Source organism: Oncorhynchus kisutch, linkage group LG27, assembly GCF_002021735.2.
Source record: "Oncorhynchus kisutch isolate 150728-3 linkage group LG27, Okis_V2, whole genome shotgun sequence".
NCBI classification, from domain to species: domain Eukaryota; kingdom Metazoa; phylum Chordata; class Actinopteri; order Salmoniformes; family Salmonidae; genus Oncorhynchus; species Oncorhynchus kisutch.
Window position 1 is genome coordinate 21981755 of NC_034200.2, and position 14126 is coordinate 21995880.

Below are 14126 nucleotides of genomic sequence, written 5' to 3' on the forward strand. Positions count from 1 at the left end.
CCTCCAACAGTAGAGACCAGTCAGTCAGTCCAGTTAAAGTCAACAGCCTCCTACAGTAGAGACCAGTCAGTCAGTCCAGTTAAAGTCAACAGCCTCCTACAGTAGAGACCAGTCAGTCAGTCAGTCCAGTTAAAGTCAACAGCCTCCAACAGTAGAGACCAGTCAGTCAGTCCAGTTAAAGTCAACAGCCTCCTACAGTAGAGACCAGTCAGTCAGTCCAGTTAAAGTCAACAGCCTCCTACAGTAGAGACCAATCAGTCCAGTTAAAGTCAACAGCCTCTTACAGTAGACACCAGTCAGTCAGTCCAGTTAAAGTCAACAGCCTCCTACAGTAGAGACCAGTCAGTCCAGTTAAAGTCAACAGCCTCCAACAGTAGAGACCAGTCAGTCAGTCCAGTTAAAGTCAACAGCCTCCTACAGTAGAGACCAGTCAGTCAGTCCAGTTAAAGTCAACAGCCTCCAACAGTAGAGAACAGTCAGTCAGTCCAGCTAAAGTCAACAGCCTCCTACAGTAGAGACCAGTCAGTCAGTCCAGTTAAAGTCAACAGCCTCCTACAGTAGAGAACAGTCAGTCAGTCCAGTTAAAGTCAACAGCCTCCAACAGTAGAGACCAGTCAGTCAGTACAGTTTAAGTCAACAGCCTCCTACAGTAGAGACCAGTCAGTCAGTCCAGTTAAAGTCAACAGCCTCCTACAGTAGAGACCAATCAGTCCAGTTAAAGTCAACAGCCTCTTACAGTAGACACCAGTCAGTCAGTCCAGTTAAAGTCAACAGCCTCCAACAGTAGAGAACAGTCAGTCAGTCCAGTTAAAGTCAACAGCCTCCTACAGTAGAGACCAGTCAGTCCAGTTAAAGTCAACAGCCTCCTACAGTAGAGACCAGTCAGTCAGTCCAGTTAAAGTCAACAGCCTCCTACAGTAGAGACCAGTCAGTCAGTCCAGTTAAAGTCAACAGCCTCCAACAGTAGAGACCAGTCAGTCCAGTTAAAGTCAACAGCCTCCAACAGTAGAGACCAGTCAGTCAGTCCAGTTAAAGTCAACAGCCTCCTACAGTAGAGACCAGTCAGTCAGTCCAGTTAAAGTCAACAGCCTCCTACAGTAGAGTCCAGTCAGTCAGTCCAGTTAAAGTCAACAGCCTCCAACAGTAGAGACCAGTCAGTCCAGTTAAAGTCAACAGCCTCCAACAGTAGAGTCCAGTCAGTCAGTCCAGTTAAAGTCAACAGCCTCCAACAGTAGAGACCAGTCAGTCCAGTTAAAGTCAACAGCCTCCTACAGTAGAGACCAGTCAGTCAGTCCAGTTAAAGTCAACAGCCTCCTACAGTAGAGACCAGTCAGTCCAGTTAAAGTCAACAGCCTCCAACAGTAGAGACCCAGTCAGTCAGTCCAGTTAAAGTCAACAGCCTCCTACAGTAGAGACCAGTCAGTCCAGTTAAAGTCAACAGCCTCCTACAGTAGAGACCAGTCAGTCAGTCCAGTTAAAGTCAACAGCCTCCAACAGTAGAGACCAGTCAGTCCAGTTAAAGTCAACAGCCTCCTACAGTAGAGACCAGTCAGTCAGTCCAGTTAAAGTCAACAGCCTCCTACAGTAGAGACCAGTCAGTCCAGTTAAAGTCAACAGCCTCCTACAATAGAGACCAGTCAGTCAGTCCAGTTAAAGTCAACAGCCTCCTACAGTAGAGACCAATCAGTCCAGTTAAAGTCAACAGCCTCTTACAGTAGACACCAGTCAGTCAGTCCAGTTAAAGTCAACAGCCTCCAACAGTAGAGAACAGTCAGTCAGTCCAGTTAAAGTCAACAGCCTCCAACAGTAGAGACCAGTCAGTCCAGTTAAAGTCAACAGCCTCCAACAGTAGAGACCAGTCAGTCCAGTTAAAGTCAACAGCCTCCAACAGTAGAGACCAGTCAGTCAGTCCAGTTAAAGTCAACAGCCTCCTACAGTAGAGACCAGTCAGTCAGTCCAGTTAAAGTCAACAGCCTCCTACAGTAGAGACCAGTCAGTCAGTCCAGTTAAAGTCAACAGCCTCCTACAGTAGAGACCAGTCAGTCCAGTTAAAGTCAACAGCCTCCTACAGTAGAGACCAGTCAGTCCAGTTAAAGTCAACAGCCTCCTACAGTAGAGACCAGTCAGTCCAGTTAAAGTCAACAGCCTCCTACAGTAGAGACCAGTCAGTCCAGTTAAAGTCAACAGCCTCCAACAGTAGAGACCCAGTCAGTCAGTCCAGTTAAAGTCAACAGCCTCCTACAGTAGAGACCAGTCAGTCCAGTTAAAGTCAACAGCCTCCTACAGTAGAGACCAGTCAGTCAGTCCAGTTAAAGTCAACAGCCTCCTACAGTAGAGACCAGTCAGTCAGTCCAGTTAAAGTCAACAGCCTCCTACAGTAGAGACCAGTCAGTCAGTCCAGTTAAAGTCAACAGCCTCCTACAGTAGAGACCAGTCAGTCAGTCCAGTTAAAGTCAACAGCCTCCTACAGGAGAGACCAGTCAGTCAGTCCAGTTAAAGTCAACAGCCTCCTACAGTAGAGACCAGTCAGTCAGTCCAGTTAAAGTCAACAGCCTCCTACAGTAGAGACCAGTCAGTCAGTCCAGGTAAAGTCAACAGCCTCCTACAGTAGAGGCCAGTCAGTCAGTCCAGTTAAAGTCAACAGCCTCCTACAGTAGAGAACAGTCAGTCAGTCCAGTTAAAGTCAACAGCCTCCTACAGTAGAGACCAGTCAGTCAGTCCAGTTAAAGTCAACAGCCTCCTACAGTAGAGACCAGTCAGTCAGTCCAGTTAAAGTCAACAGCCTCCTACAGTAGAGACCAATCAGTCAGTCCAGTTAAAGTCAACAGCCTCCTACGGTAGAGTCTAGACAGTCAGTCCAGTTAAAGTCAACAGCCTCCAACAGTAGAGACCAGTCAGTCCAGTTAAAGTCAACAGCCTCCAACAGTAGAGTCCAGTCAGTCAGTCCAGTTAAAGTCAACAGCCTCCAACAGTAGAGACCAGTCAGTCCAGTTAAAGTCAACAGCCTCCAACAGTAGAGTCCAGTCAGTCAGTCCAGTTAAAGTCAACAGCCTCCAACAGTAGAGACCAGTCAGTCCAGTTAAAGTCAACAGCCTCCTACAGTAGAGACCAGTCAGTCAGTCCAGTTAAAGTCAACAGCCTCCTACAGTAGAGACCAGTCAGTCCAGTTAAAGTCAACAGCCTCCAACAGTAGAGACCCAGTCAGTCAGTCCAGTTAAAGTCAACAGCCTCCTACAGTAGAGACCAGTCAGTCCAGTTAAAGTCAACAGCCTCCTACAGTAGAGACCAGTCAGTCAGTCCAGTTAAAGTCAACAGCGTCCTACAATAGAGACCAGTCAGTCAGTCCAGTTAAAGTCAACAGCCTCCTACAGTAGAGACCAATCAGTCCAGTTAAAGTCAACAGCCTCTTACAGTAGACACCAGTCAGTCAGTCCAGTTAAAGTCAACAGCCTCCAACAGTAGAGAACAGTCAGTCAGTCCAGTTAAAGTCAACAGCCTCCAACAGTAGAGACCAGTCAGTCCAGTTAAAGTCAACAGCCTCCAACAGTAGAGACTAGTCAGTCCAGTTAAAGTCAACAGCCTCCAACAGTAGAGACCAGTCAGTCAGTCCAGTTAAAGTCAACAGCCTCCTACAGTAGAGACCAGTCAGTCAGTCCAGTTAAAGTCAACAGCCTCCTACAGTAGAGACCAGTCAGTCAGTCCAGTTAAAGTCAACAGCCTCCTACAGTAGAGACCAGTCAGTCCAGTTAAAGTCAACAGCCTCCTACAGTAGAGACCAGTCAGTCCAGTTAAAGTCAACAGCCTCCTACAGTAGAGACCAGTCAGTCCAGTTAAAGTCAACAGCCTCCTACAGTAGAGACCAGTCAGTCCAGTTAAAGTCAACAGCCTCCTACAGTAGAGACCAGTCAGTCAGTCCAGTTAAAGTCAACAGCCTCCTACAGTAGAGACCAGTCAGTCAGTCCAGTTAAAGTCAACAGCCTCCTACAGTAGAGACCAGTCAGTCAGTCCAGTTAAAGTCAACAGCCTCCTACAGTAGAGACCAGTCAGTCAGTCCAGTTAAAGTCAACAGCCTCCTACAGGAGAGACCAGTCAGTCAGTCCAGTTAAAGTCAACAGCCTCCTACAGTAGAGACCAGTCAGTCAGTCCAGTTAAAGTCAACAGCCTCCTACAGTAGAGACCAGTCAGTCAGTCCAGGTAAAGTCAACAGCCTCCTACAGTAGAGGCCAGTCAGTCAGTCCAGTTAAAGTCAACAGCCTCCTACAGTAGAGAACAGTCAGTCAGTCCAGTTAAAGTCAACAGCCTCCTACAGTAGAGACCAGTCAGTCAGTCCAGTTAAAGTCAACAGCCTCCTACAGTAGAGACCAGTCAGTCAGTCCAGTTAAAGTCAACAGCCTCCTACAGTAGAGACCAATCAGTCAGTCCAGTTAAAGTCAACAGCCTCCTACGGTAGAGTCTAGACAGTCAGTCCAGTTAAAGTCAACAGCCTCCAACAGTAGAGACCAGTCAGTCCAGTTAAAGTCAACAGCCTCCAACAGTAGAGTCCAGTCAGTCAGTCCAGTTAAAGTCAACAGCCTCCAACAGTAGAGACCAGTCAGTCCAGTTAAAGTCAACAGCCTCCTACAGTAGAGACCAGTCAGTCAGTCCAGTTAAAGTCAACAGCCTCCTACAGTAGAGACCAGTCAGTCCAGTTAAAGTCAACAGCCTCCAACAGTAGAGACCCAGTCAGTCAGTCCAGTTAAAGTCAACAGCCTCCTACAGTAGAGACCAGTCAGTCCAGTTAAAGTCAACAGCCTCCTACAGTAGAGACCAGTCAGTCAGTCCAGTTAAAGTCAACAGCCTCCTACAATAGAGACCAGTCAGTCAGTCCAGTTAAAGTCAACAGCCTCCTACAGTAGAGACCAATCAGTCCAGTTAAAGTCAACAGCCTCTTACAGTAGACACCAGTCAGTCAGTCCAGTTAAAGTCAACAGCCTCCAACAGTAGAGAACAGTCAGTCAGTCCAGTTAAAGTCAACAGCCTCCAACAGTAGAGACTAGTCAGTCCAGTTAAAGTCAACAGCCTCCAACAGTAGAGACCAGTCAGTCCAGTTAAAGTCAACAGCCTCCAACAGTAGAGACCAGTCAGTCCAGTTAAAGTCAACAGCCTCCTACAGTAGAGACCAGTCAGTCAGTCCAGTTAAAGTCAACAGCCTCCTACAGTAGAGACCAGTCAGTCAGTCCAGTTAAAGTCAACAGCCTCCTACAGTAGAGACCAGTCAGTCCAGTTAAAGTCAACAGCCTCCTACAGTAGAGGCAAGTCAGTCCAGTTAAAGTCAACAGCCTCCTACAGTAGAGACCAGTCAGTCCAGTTAAAGTCAACAGCCTCCTACAGTAGAGACCAGTCAGTCCAGTTAAAGTCAACAGCCTCCAACAGTAGAGACCCAGTCAGTCAGTCCAGTTAAAGTCAACAGCCTCCTACAGTAGAGACCAGTCAGTCCAGTTAAAGTCAACAGCCTCCTACAGTAGAGACCAGTCAGTCATTCCAGTTAAAGTCAACAGCCTCCTACAGTAGAGACCAGTCAGTCAGTCCAGTTAAAGTCAACAGCCTCCTACAGTAGAGACCAATCAGTCCAGTTAAAGTCAACAGCCTCCTACAGTAGAGAACAGTCAGTCAGTCCAGTTAAAGTCAACAGCCTCCTACAGTAGAGACCAGTCAGTCAGTCCAGTTAAAGTCAACAGCCTCCTACAGTAGAGACCAGTCAGTCAGTCCAGTTAAAGTCAACAGCCTCCTACAGTAGAGACCAATCAGTCCAGTTAAAGTCAACAGCCTCTTACAGTAGACACCAGTCAGTCAGTCCAGTTAAAGTCAACAGCCTCCAACAGTAGAGAACAGTCAGTCAGTCCAGTTAAAGTCAACAGCCTCCTACAGTAGAGACCAGTCAGTCCAGTTAAAGTCAACAGCCTCCAACAGTAGAGACCAGTCAGTCAGTCCAGTTAAAGTCAACAGCCTCCTACAGTAGAGACCAGTCAGTCAGTCCAGTTAAAGTCAACAGCCTCCAACAGTAGAGAACAGTCAGTCAGTCCAGTTAAAGTCAACAGCCTCCTACAGTAGAGACCAGTCAGTCCAGTTAAAGTCAACAGCCTCCTACAGTAGAGAACAGTCAGTCAGTCCAGTTAAAGTCAACAGCCTCCAACAGTAGAGACCAGTCAGTCAGTCCAGTTAAAGTCAACAGCCTCCTACAGTAGAGACCAGTCAGTCAGTCCAGTTAAAGTCAACAGCCTCCTACAGTAGAGACCAATCAGTCCAGTTAAAGTCAACATCCTCTTACAGTAGACACCAGTCAGTCAGTCCAGTTAAAGTCAACAGCCTCCAACAGTAGAGAACAGTCAGTCAGTCCAGTGAAAGTCAACAGCCTCCAACAGTAGAGACCAGTCAGTCCAGTTAAAGTCAACAGCCTCCAACAGTAGAGACCAGTCAGTCCAGTTAAAGTCAACAGCCTCCTATAGTAGAGACTAGTCAGTCAGTCCAGTTAAAGTCAACAGCCTCCAACATTAGAGTCCAGTCAGTCAGTCCAGTTAAAGTCAACAGCCTGACTGGCCAGTCAGTCAGTCCAGTTAAAGTCAACAGCCTCCTACAGTAGAGAACAGTCAGTCAGTCCAGTTAAAGTCAACAGCCTCCTACAGTAGAGACCAGTCAGTCAGTCCAGTTAAAGTCAACAGCCTCCTACAGTAGAGACCAATCAGTCAGTCCAGTTAAAGTCAACAGCCTCCTACGGTAGAGTCTAGACAGTCAGTCCAGTTAAAGTCAACAGCCTCCAACAGTAGAGACCAGTCAGTCCAGTTAAAGTCAACAGCCTCCAACAGTAGAGACCAGTCAGTCAGTCCAGTTAAAGTCAACAGCCTCCTACAGTAGAGACCAGTCAGTCAGTCCAGTTAAAGTCAACAGCCTCCTACAGTAGAGACCAGTCAGTCAGTCAGTCCAGTTAAAGTCAACAGCCTCCAACAGTAGAGACCAGTCAGTCAGTCCAGTTAAAGTCAACAGCCTCCTACAGTAGAGACCAGTCAGTCAGTCCAGTTAAAGTCAACAGCCTCCTACAGTAGAGACCAATCAGTCCAGTTAAAGTCAACAGCCTCTTACAGTAGACACCAGTCAGTCAGTCCAGTTAAAGTCAACAGCCTCCTACAGTAGAGACCAGTCAGTCCAGTTAAAGTCAACAGCCTCCAACAGTAGAGACCAGTCAGTCAGTCCAGTTAAAGTCAACAGCCTCCTACAGTAGAGACCAGTCAGTCAGTCCAGTTAAAGTCAACAGCCTCCAACAGTGGAGAACAGTCAGTCAGTCCAGTTAAAGTCAACAGCCTCCTACAGTAGAGACCAGTCAGTCAGTCCAGTTAAAGTCAACAGCCTCCTACAGTAGAGAACAGTCAGTCAGTCCAGTTAAAGTCAACAGCCTCCAACAGTAGAGACCAGTCAGTCAGTACAGTTTAAGTCAACAGCCTCCTACAGTAGAGACCAGTCAGTCAGTCCAGTTAAAGTCAACAGCCTCCTACAGTAGAGACCAATCAGTCCAGTTAAAGTCAACAGCCTCTTACAGTAGACACCAGTCAGTCAGTCCAGTTAAAGTCAACAGCCTCCAACAGTAGAGAACAGTCAGTCAGTCCAGTTAAAGTCAACAGCCTCCTACAGTAGAGACCAGTCAGTCCAGTTAAAGTCAACAGCCTCCAACAGTAGAGACCAGTCAGTCAGTCCAGTTAAAGTCAACAGCCTCCTACAGTAGAGACCAGTCAGTCAGTCCAGTTAAAGTCAACAGCCTCCAACAGTAGAGAACAGTCAGTCAGTCCAGTTAAAGTCAACAGCCTCCTACAGTAGAGACCAGTCAGTCAGTCCAGGTAAAGTCAACAGCCTCCTACAGTAGAGGCCAGTCAGTCAGTCCAGTTAAAGTCAACAGCCTCCAACAGTAGAGACCAGTCAGTCAGTCCAGTTAAAGTCAACAGCCTCCTACAGTAGAGACCAGTCAGTCAGTCCAGTTAAAGTCAACAGCCTCCTACAGTAGAGACCAATCAGTCCAGTTAAAGTCAACATCCTCTTACAGTAGACACCAGTCAGTCAGTCCAGTTAAAGTCAACAGCCTCCAACAGTAGAGAACAGTCAGTCAGTCCAGTTAAAGTCAACAGCCTCCAACAGTAGAGAACAGTCAGTCAGTCCAGTTAAAGTCAACAGCCTCCAACAGTAGAGACCAGTCAGTCCAGTTAAAGTCAACAGCCTCCAACAGTAGAGAACAGTCAGTCAGTCCAGTTAAAGTCAACAGCCTCCAACAGTAGAGACCAGTCAGTCAGTCAGTACAGTTAAAGTCAACAGCCTCCTACAGTAGAGACCAGTCAGTCAGTCCAGTTAAAGTCAACAGCCTCCAACAGTAGAGAACAGTCAGTCAGTCCAGTTAAAGTCAACAGCCTCCTACAGTAGAGACCAGTCAGTCAGTCCAGTTAAAGTCAACAGCCTCCAACAGTAGAGACCAGTCAGTCAGTCCAGTTAAAGTCAACAGCCTCCAACAGTAGATACCAGTCAGTCAGTCCAGTTAAAGTCAACAGCCTCCTACAGTAGAGACCAGTCAGTCAGTCCAGTTAATGTCAACAGCCTCCTACAGTAGGGACCAGTCAGTCAGTCCAGTTAAAGTCAACAGCCTCCTACAGGAGAGACCAGTCAGTCAGTCCAGTTAAAGTCAACAGCCTCCTACTGTGGAGACCAGTCAGTCAGTCCAGTTAAAGTCAACAGCCTCCAACAGTAGAGACCAGTCAGTCCAGTTAAAGTCAACAGCCTCCTACAGTAGAGACCAGTCAGTCCAGTTAAAGTCAACAGCCTCCTACAGTAGAGACCAGTCAGTCCAGTTAAAGTCAACAGCCTCCTACAGTAGAGACCAGTCAGTCCAGTTAAAGTCAACAGCCTCCTACAGTAGAGACCAGTCAGTCCAGTTAAAGTCAACAGCCTCCTACAGTAGAGACCAGTCAGTCCAGTTAAAGTCAACAGCCTCCTACAGTAGAGACCAGTCAGTCCAGTTAAAGTCAACAGCCTCCAACAGTAGAGACCAGTCAGTCAGTCCAGTTAAAGTCAACAGCCTCCTACAATAGAGACCAGTCAGTCAGTCCAGTTAAAGTCAACAGCCTCCTACAGTAGAGACCAGTCAGTCCAGTTAAAGTCAACAGCCTCCTACAGTAGAGACCAGTCAGTCCAGTTAAAGTCAACAGCCTCCTACAGTAGAGACCAGTCAGTCCAGTTAAAGTCAACAGCCTCCTACAGTAGAGACCAGTCAGTCCAGTTAAAGTCAACAGCCTCCTACAGTAGACACCAGTCAGTCAGTCCAGTTAAAGTCAACAGCCTCCAACAGTAGAGACCAGTCAGTCCAGTTAAAGTCAACAGCCTCCTACAGTAGAGACCAGTCAGTCCAGTTAAAGTCAACAGCCTCCTACAGTAGAGACCAGTCAGTCCAGTTAAAGTCAACAGCCTCCTACAGTAGAGACCAGTCAGTCAGTCCAGTTAAAGTCAACAGCCTCCTACAGTAGAGACCAGTCAGTCCAGTTAAAGTCAACAGCCTCCTACAGTAGGTGTGGAGTTTTCTCACATGTGAAAGTTCTAACATGTGAAACCACAATTCACATGAGGTGAATGTGTTGTATTATCCTCACATGCGAAAGGGTGGTGTTAACATGTGAAAATATGGTTTCACATGTGAAATGTATGTTCAACATGTGAAAACAGCTACTGCAAAAAATATATATAAGGGTGACGTGTGCTACAAAACGTGATGTCTTTTAGCAGCTGTGTTTGTCCCTCAGTAACTATGCCATAGCCATTGATATGTGTAGACATTATACAAGCAGACTGCAGGTTCCTAGGCCCTTCCCACTGTTACCATTTCATAATTGAGACACATTTCAGATGTGGCAAATTTAACACACTATAAGAGATCTTGTCCAAATACTTATGACTTCTTCAAATAGGGGGACTAGATACGTAGTATTTTCATTTTAATTTCATATGGTAAAACAGACACATATGAAAATACCCTCAAATAAAAGGTGACATTCTGTACTGTTGCTTCATTTAAAACATTTGATATCAATTCCAAAATGCTTGAGTAGAGAGAGAAACGTAAATATGTACTGTAGCTTCACCGTCAAAATAAATACGGAGGGGAGTGTATGCCTGTCTGTCTTCGTTGGCACATGGGTATGATATTATGGCTGTATCAAACCTGAGTGTGATGTAAGGGACATTTAGACATATAGACTGGGACAGAAATGAATTGAAAGGAGACAGAAATGGCATTTCTATTTATAATTCCATTGAAATTCACAAGACGACTGACTTATAATCTACACCTAAATAGAAAGGGCCTTGGTTCTTGTTTGGCTAAATTAGACGTTGAATGCTGAACCTAAGACAACATTGTAAAGAGAACAGTCATTTGCTTGTGAACGTATCTTGGTTTGTTGTTGTTTATAAGGCTCTCTAGGACTGCTCAGTGTTCCAGTTGATCTACAAAGGCTACAATTATCTTCATGCTCGTATTCTTAGCCCTGTTTTCCCACAACGATCCAATACCTAGAATGTGTCTAGTTCATTGTCATACAGTGAAGGAGTTGGACTATGCTTCCTTTCCATTCAAAAGACTCTGAGATTGAAATGTAACGAGGCATTTGTAAAACTAAAGTAACAACAAACAAGAAAACACTTCATCAACACTGTGAAATTGCATTTAATTTCTTCACCTCTGTCTCCACCAGCAGACAGCAGATCCAGGCTGACAGGCAAATGCAAGCTGACAGGCAGGGAAGGGTATTCCAGAGAGCTGCTCTGCATGTGGGGTAACTGCCACAGCCAGACAGGGCATGAGGGGCGACGGGGTTGCAGCACACTGGCATGGCCCCTCCTGCTCCCGCCTCCCGCTTCTGCCTGCACCAGGGAGGAGGGGTCTGGGGTCTGAGGGCCTCGGGGCCTCGGGGCTGGGCGAGGTAGTGACAGCTAAAGGGGGGAGAAATTGGTGCCTCCGTCAGGTCTCTCCAGCGAACCATTCACCCGCTGAACTACACCCGGGGCGCTAAACATCATGCACTTGGAAGTGCAGTAAATTAATGATCATAAATCATACAGAATTCATGACAGACTCAATAGTCCATATTGCCCATACCCACTCTCCTCTCCCCCTCCCCCCACTCTGTTAATGGAGGGTAACATGGTCCTGGAGGGGGCTGGAGGGGCTAGAGTTGCCTGGTGCTGTCAATGGCCAGTGGTGATAGGGGGTTACTAACTGAACACAGTGTTCTGGACCACTGCACCCAATGAAGGTACCCCCCCTCAGCTGTTTCACATGAGACCATTGTTTGGTGAATATACCACCAGATGGTTTGCACCAGATCGGCAGAGGTATCCATTTGACACTAAGGCAACCTATGAGGGAGGTAGCATAGGTTCAGCTAGTAGAATTCAACCGGAAAGTAGTAACACATTTATTGAAACAGGATAGTAGCGCTGTGTATTCCTAGTGTTGTTGATTTTAGTATTGGGGATTATTTCTGAGTCCTCTCATTCAGCCGTGCATCCACCCAGGTCTGGGGTGTAATATTAAATGGTGAGAAGGATAAAGAGAGAGGTATATCGGGAGAGAGGCAATCCACTGTAGCAAAGGGTCAGGGCCTCTCATAATCTGCTGCACTCTCACTAATGACTGATAACACTAGTCGGCCAAGGTGTGTCAGCCCTCATCGCTCTTTTTAATTAGAGATTGCGTACACTCATTTTTTCCCCCGGGGTCTGCCTGCCTTCTCTCTCCACTCTGCTACACACACCCTGAGTCAGCCAATCACTCAGCAGCATCACTCAGCCTGCTATTTAGCTGAATGAGGACCCTCCCCCCTCTCCGCTCATTTGGCATGGAGAACACACACACGCACTCACACACAAAGTTCATATGTAACTTATACAAGCTGAGCTATTAGGTCTATGTTCACAGTCACACCACTTGGCAGCAGGGCCTTTGTTTGGCTCGTCCATAGCCCAGGTTAGAGCATATGGGCTAGGAAACATGATAGCTTTAGCCGGTAGATAAAGACATACACATTAACTTAGTGGTCAGGTTTCAGCTCCTACTCGTTTACTTCACAGGCCCATCAGTTCCTGAATTCTATAACCTCTGACCTACAAATAAGATGACCTGTCACTGTGTATCCAAATCACTGATTAGGCCGACATTGCAGGTGTGTCGGCTACAGCAACACAGTCCGAGCCCTCACTACTGCTTACATTCACTAACACACACACTCCCACGCATGCATGCATGCATGCACGCGCACACACATCAAGAACCTGGTTGTAGGCAGGGGTCGAGAGCAGCCTGACCCCACTTAATGAAGTGGGCAGAGGAGAATGAGCAGAGCAAAGGGATATGGATAATTCATGGCTGATATGGAAGGCTTTCCTTTAAGCTAGTCCCCAGTGGCACAACATAGGGAATCAGAATAGATGGGAGATGGGAGTGCATCATAGGGCATAAAACGAAGCCAACCAGTGGCAGGGGGAGGCGCCAGGTCTTAAAGTGAGCCTGTAAACTGTAGTGTTTGTAGTGGTGTGTAACCAGTCATAAACAAAACCAGCTAGCCTGACATTGAAACCTGGCATAATTTTCTGTGGGTAGTATACTGAGGGGAAAAAAACAAATTCCTACCAACATCACTCTGATTGAGGCAAAGAGACAGAGGCAGGGAAGGCACAGTTATGCAGCTCTCTGGGTAGATCATATTGATGCAGACCACAATCCCACCACCATGCCTCATATCAGGCTGAGTGAGAGGGAGAGACAGAGACCAGAGAGACCAGGCTTTGGTTCAGCTGTCTCGTGGCACCGTCTTCTCTGTTGAGACTCCTCTGGTAGCAAACATAAACCAAGTGCCTGGCTGAAAAATGGAGCTGGGCTTCAACAATAAACAGCCACCTTAGCTGGGAGATAGGGGAGAGAGGTCCACATCCATCAGCTGTGATGATGCATCCTGGTCCCAGTCAGAGGACTTTGAATCTGACGATGAACATGATCACCTCTGACCTGCTGGAATAACAACTTTACTGAGACACTTGGGATTCGTCTTGAGAAGGGAGAAACCAGTGTGCGTAGCCATGATAGTGTTGTCTATGGATTTATGTAGCTTTGACATTATTTGTGCAAGGCTTTTTGCTAGCTGTAAAGTCGGGGGTAGAAGAGTTGGAAAGTTCTAATTATTTGGAATTAGCAATGACTTCTTCAACCTTTGCACTTCTATTCTATTGCAGAACAATGACCTGTGAAGCTTGTCCAGCATGTGAAACTCACTTTAGAAAGATTTAATTAAAAGTAGAACCTATTGCTGTGTAAATAGACTCAATCCATTTTGGGAAAATGTAATCTGTTGGATAATAAGAAAATACGAGCAACGATTTGCTGAAAATCACAAGGCCTGCTGCCTGCAATGAGAGCTGACATTGTCCACATACCTCATAACATTTTGTTGTGTAGACAACATAATTTCATGATACTCAAGATATTAAAGTTAAAATTGTTTTGTTTACAAAACAGAGGATGAAAATGATCATGGCCACAAAGTGTCCAATCATAGACAATATGAAAGCCTTCACTGTTCCATAGCTTATTTTAAAATGACCAAGAGCCATTTTCCACAGAGATTTCAGAAATGTGGATTTCTCCCTTAATGTCTTTCACAGTTTGTTTATTAGTGGGCCAGCCATGCGGAATGCTCGGTAATGACACCACTGTGAGTGGAGACTGCAGGGATGATTAGCTAACTGGAGTACTAGTGACACCACATTCCGCGTGGACCGCTGTGGTATAGACAACACACCCACATAAAAAGATACTACAGTTTACTATATAATCATATAGTACTTACTATAGAATTATGTAGTAAACTGTAGTATTGCAGTAAATTTGTGGTATATTGTAGAATACTATACTACACACTGTAGCATCCCTCGATCATATAGTGCTTTCTTTAGAATGTTGTAGTATACTGGAGAATACTACACTACACACAGTAGTATCCCCCTCGGTCGTGTAGTTCTTACTATAGAATTGTGTAGCGTACTGGAGAATTCTTTACTACACACTG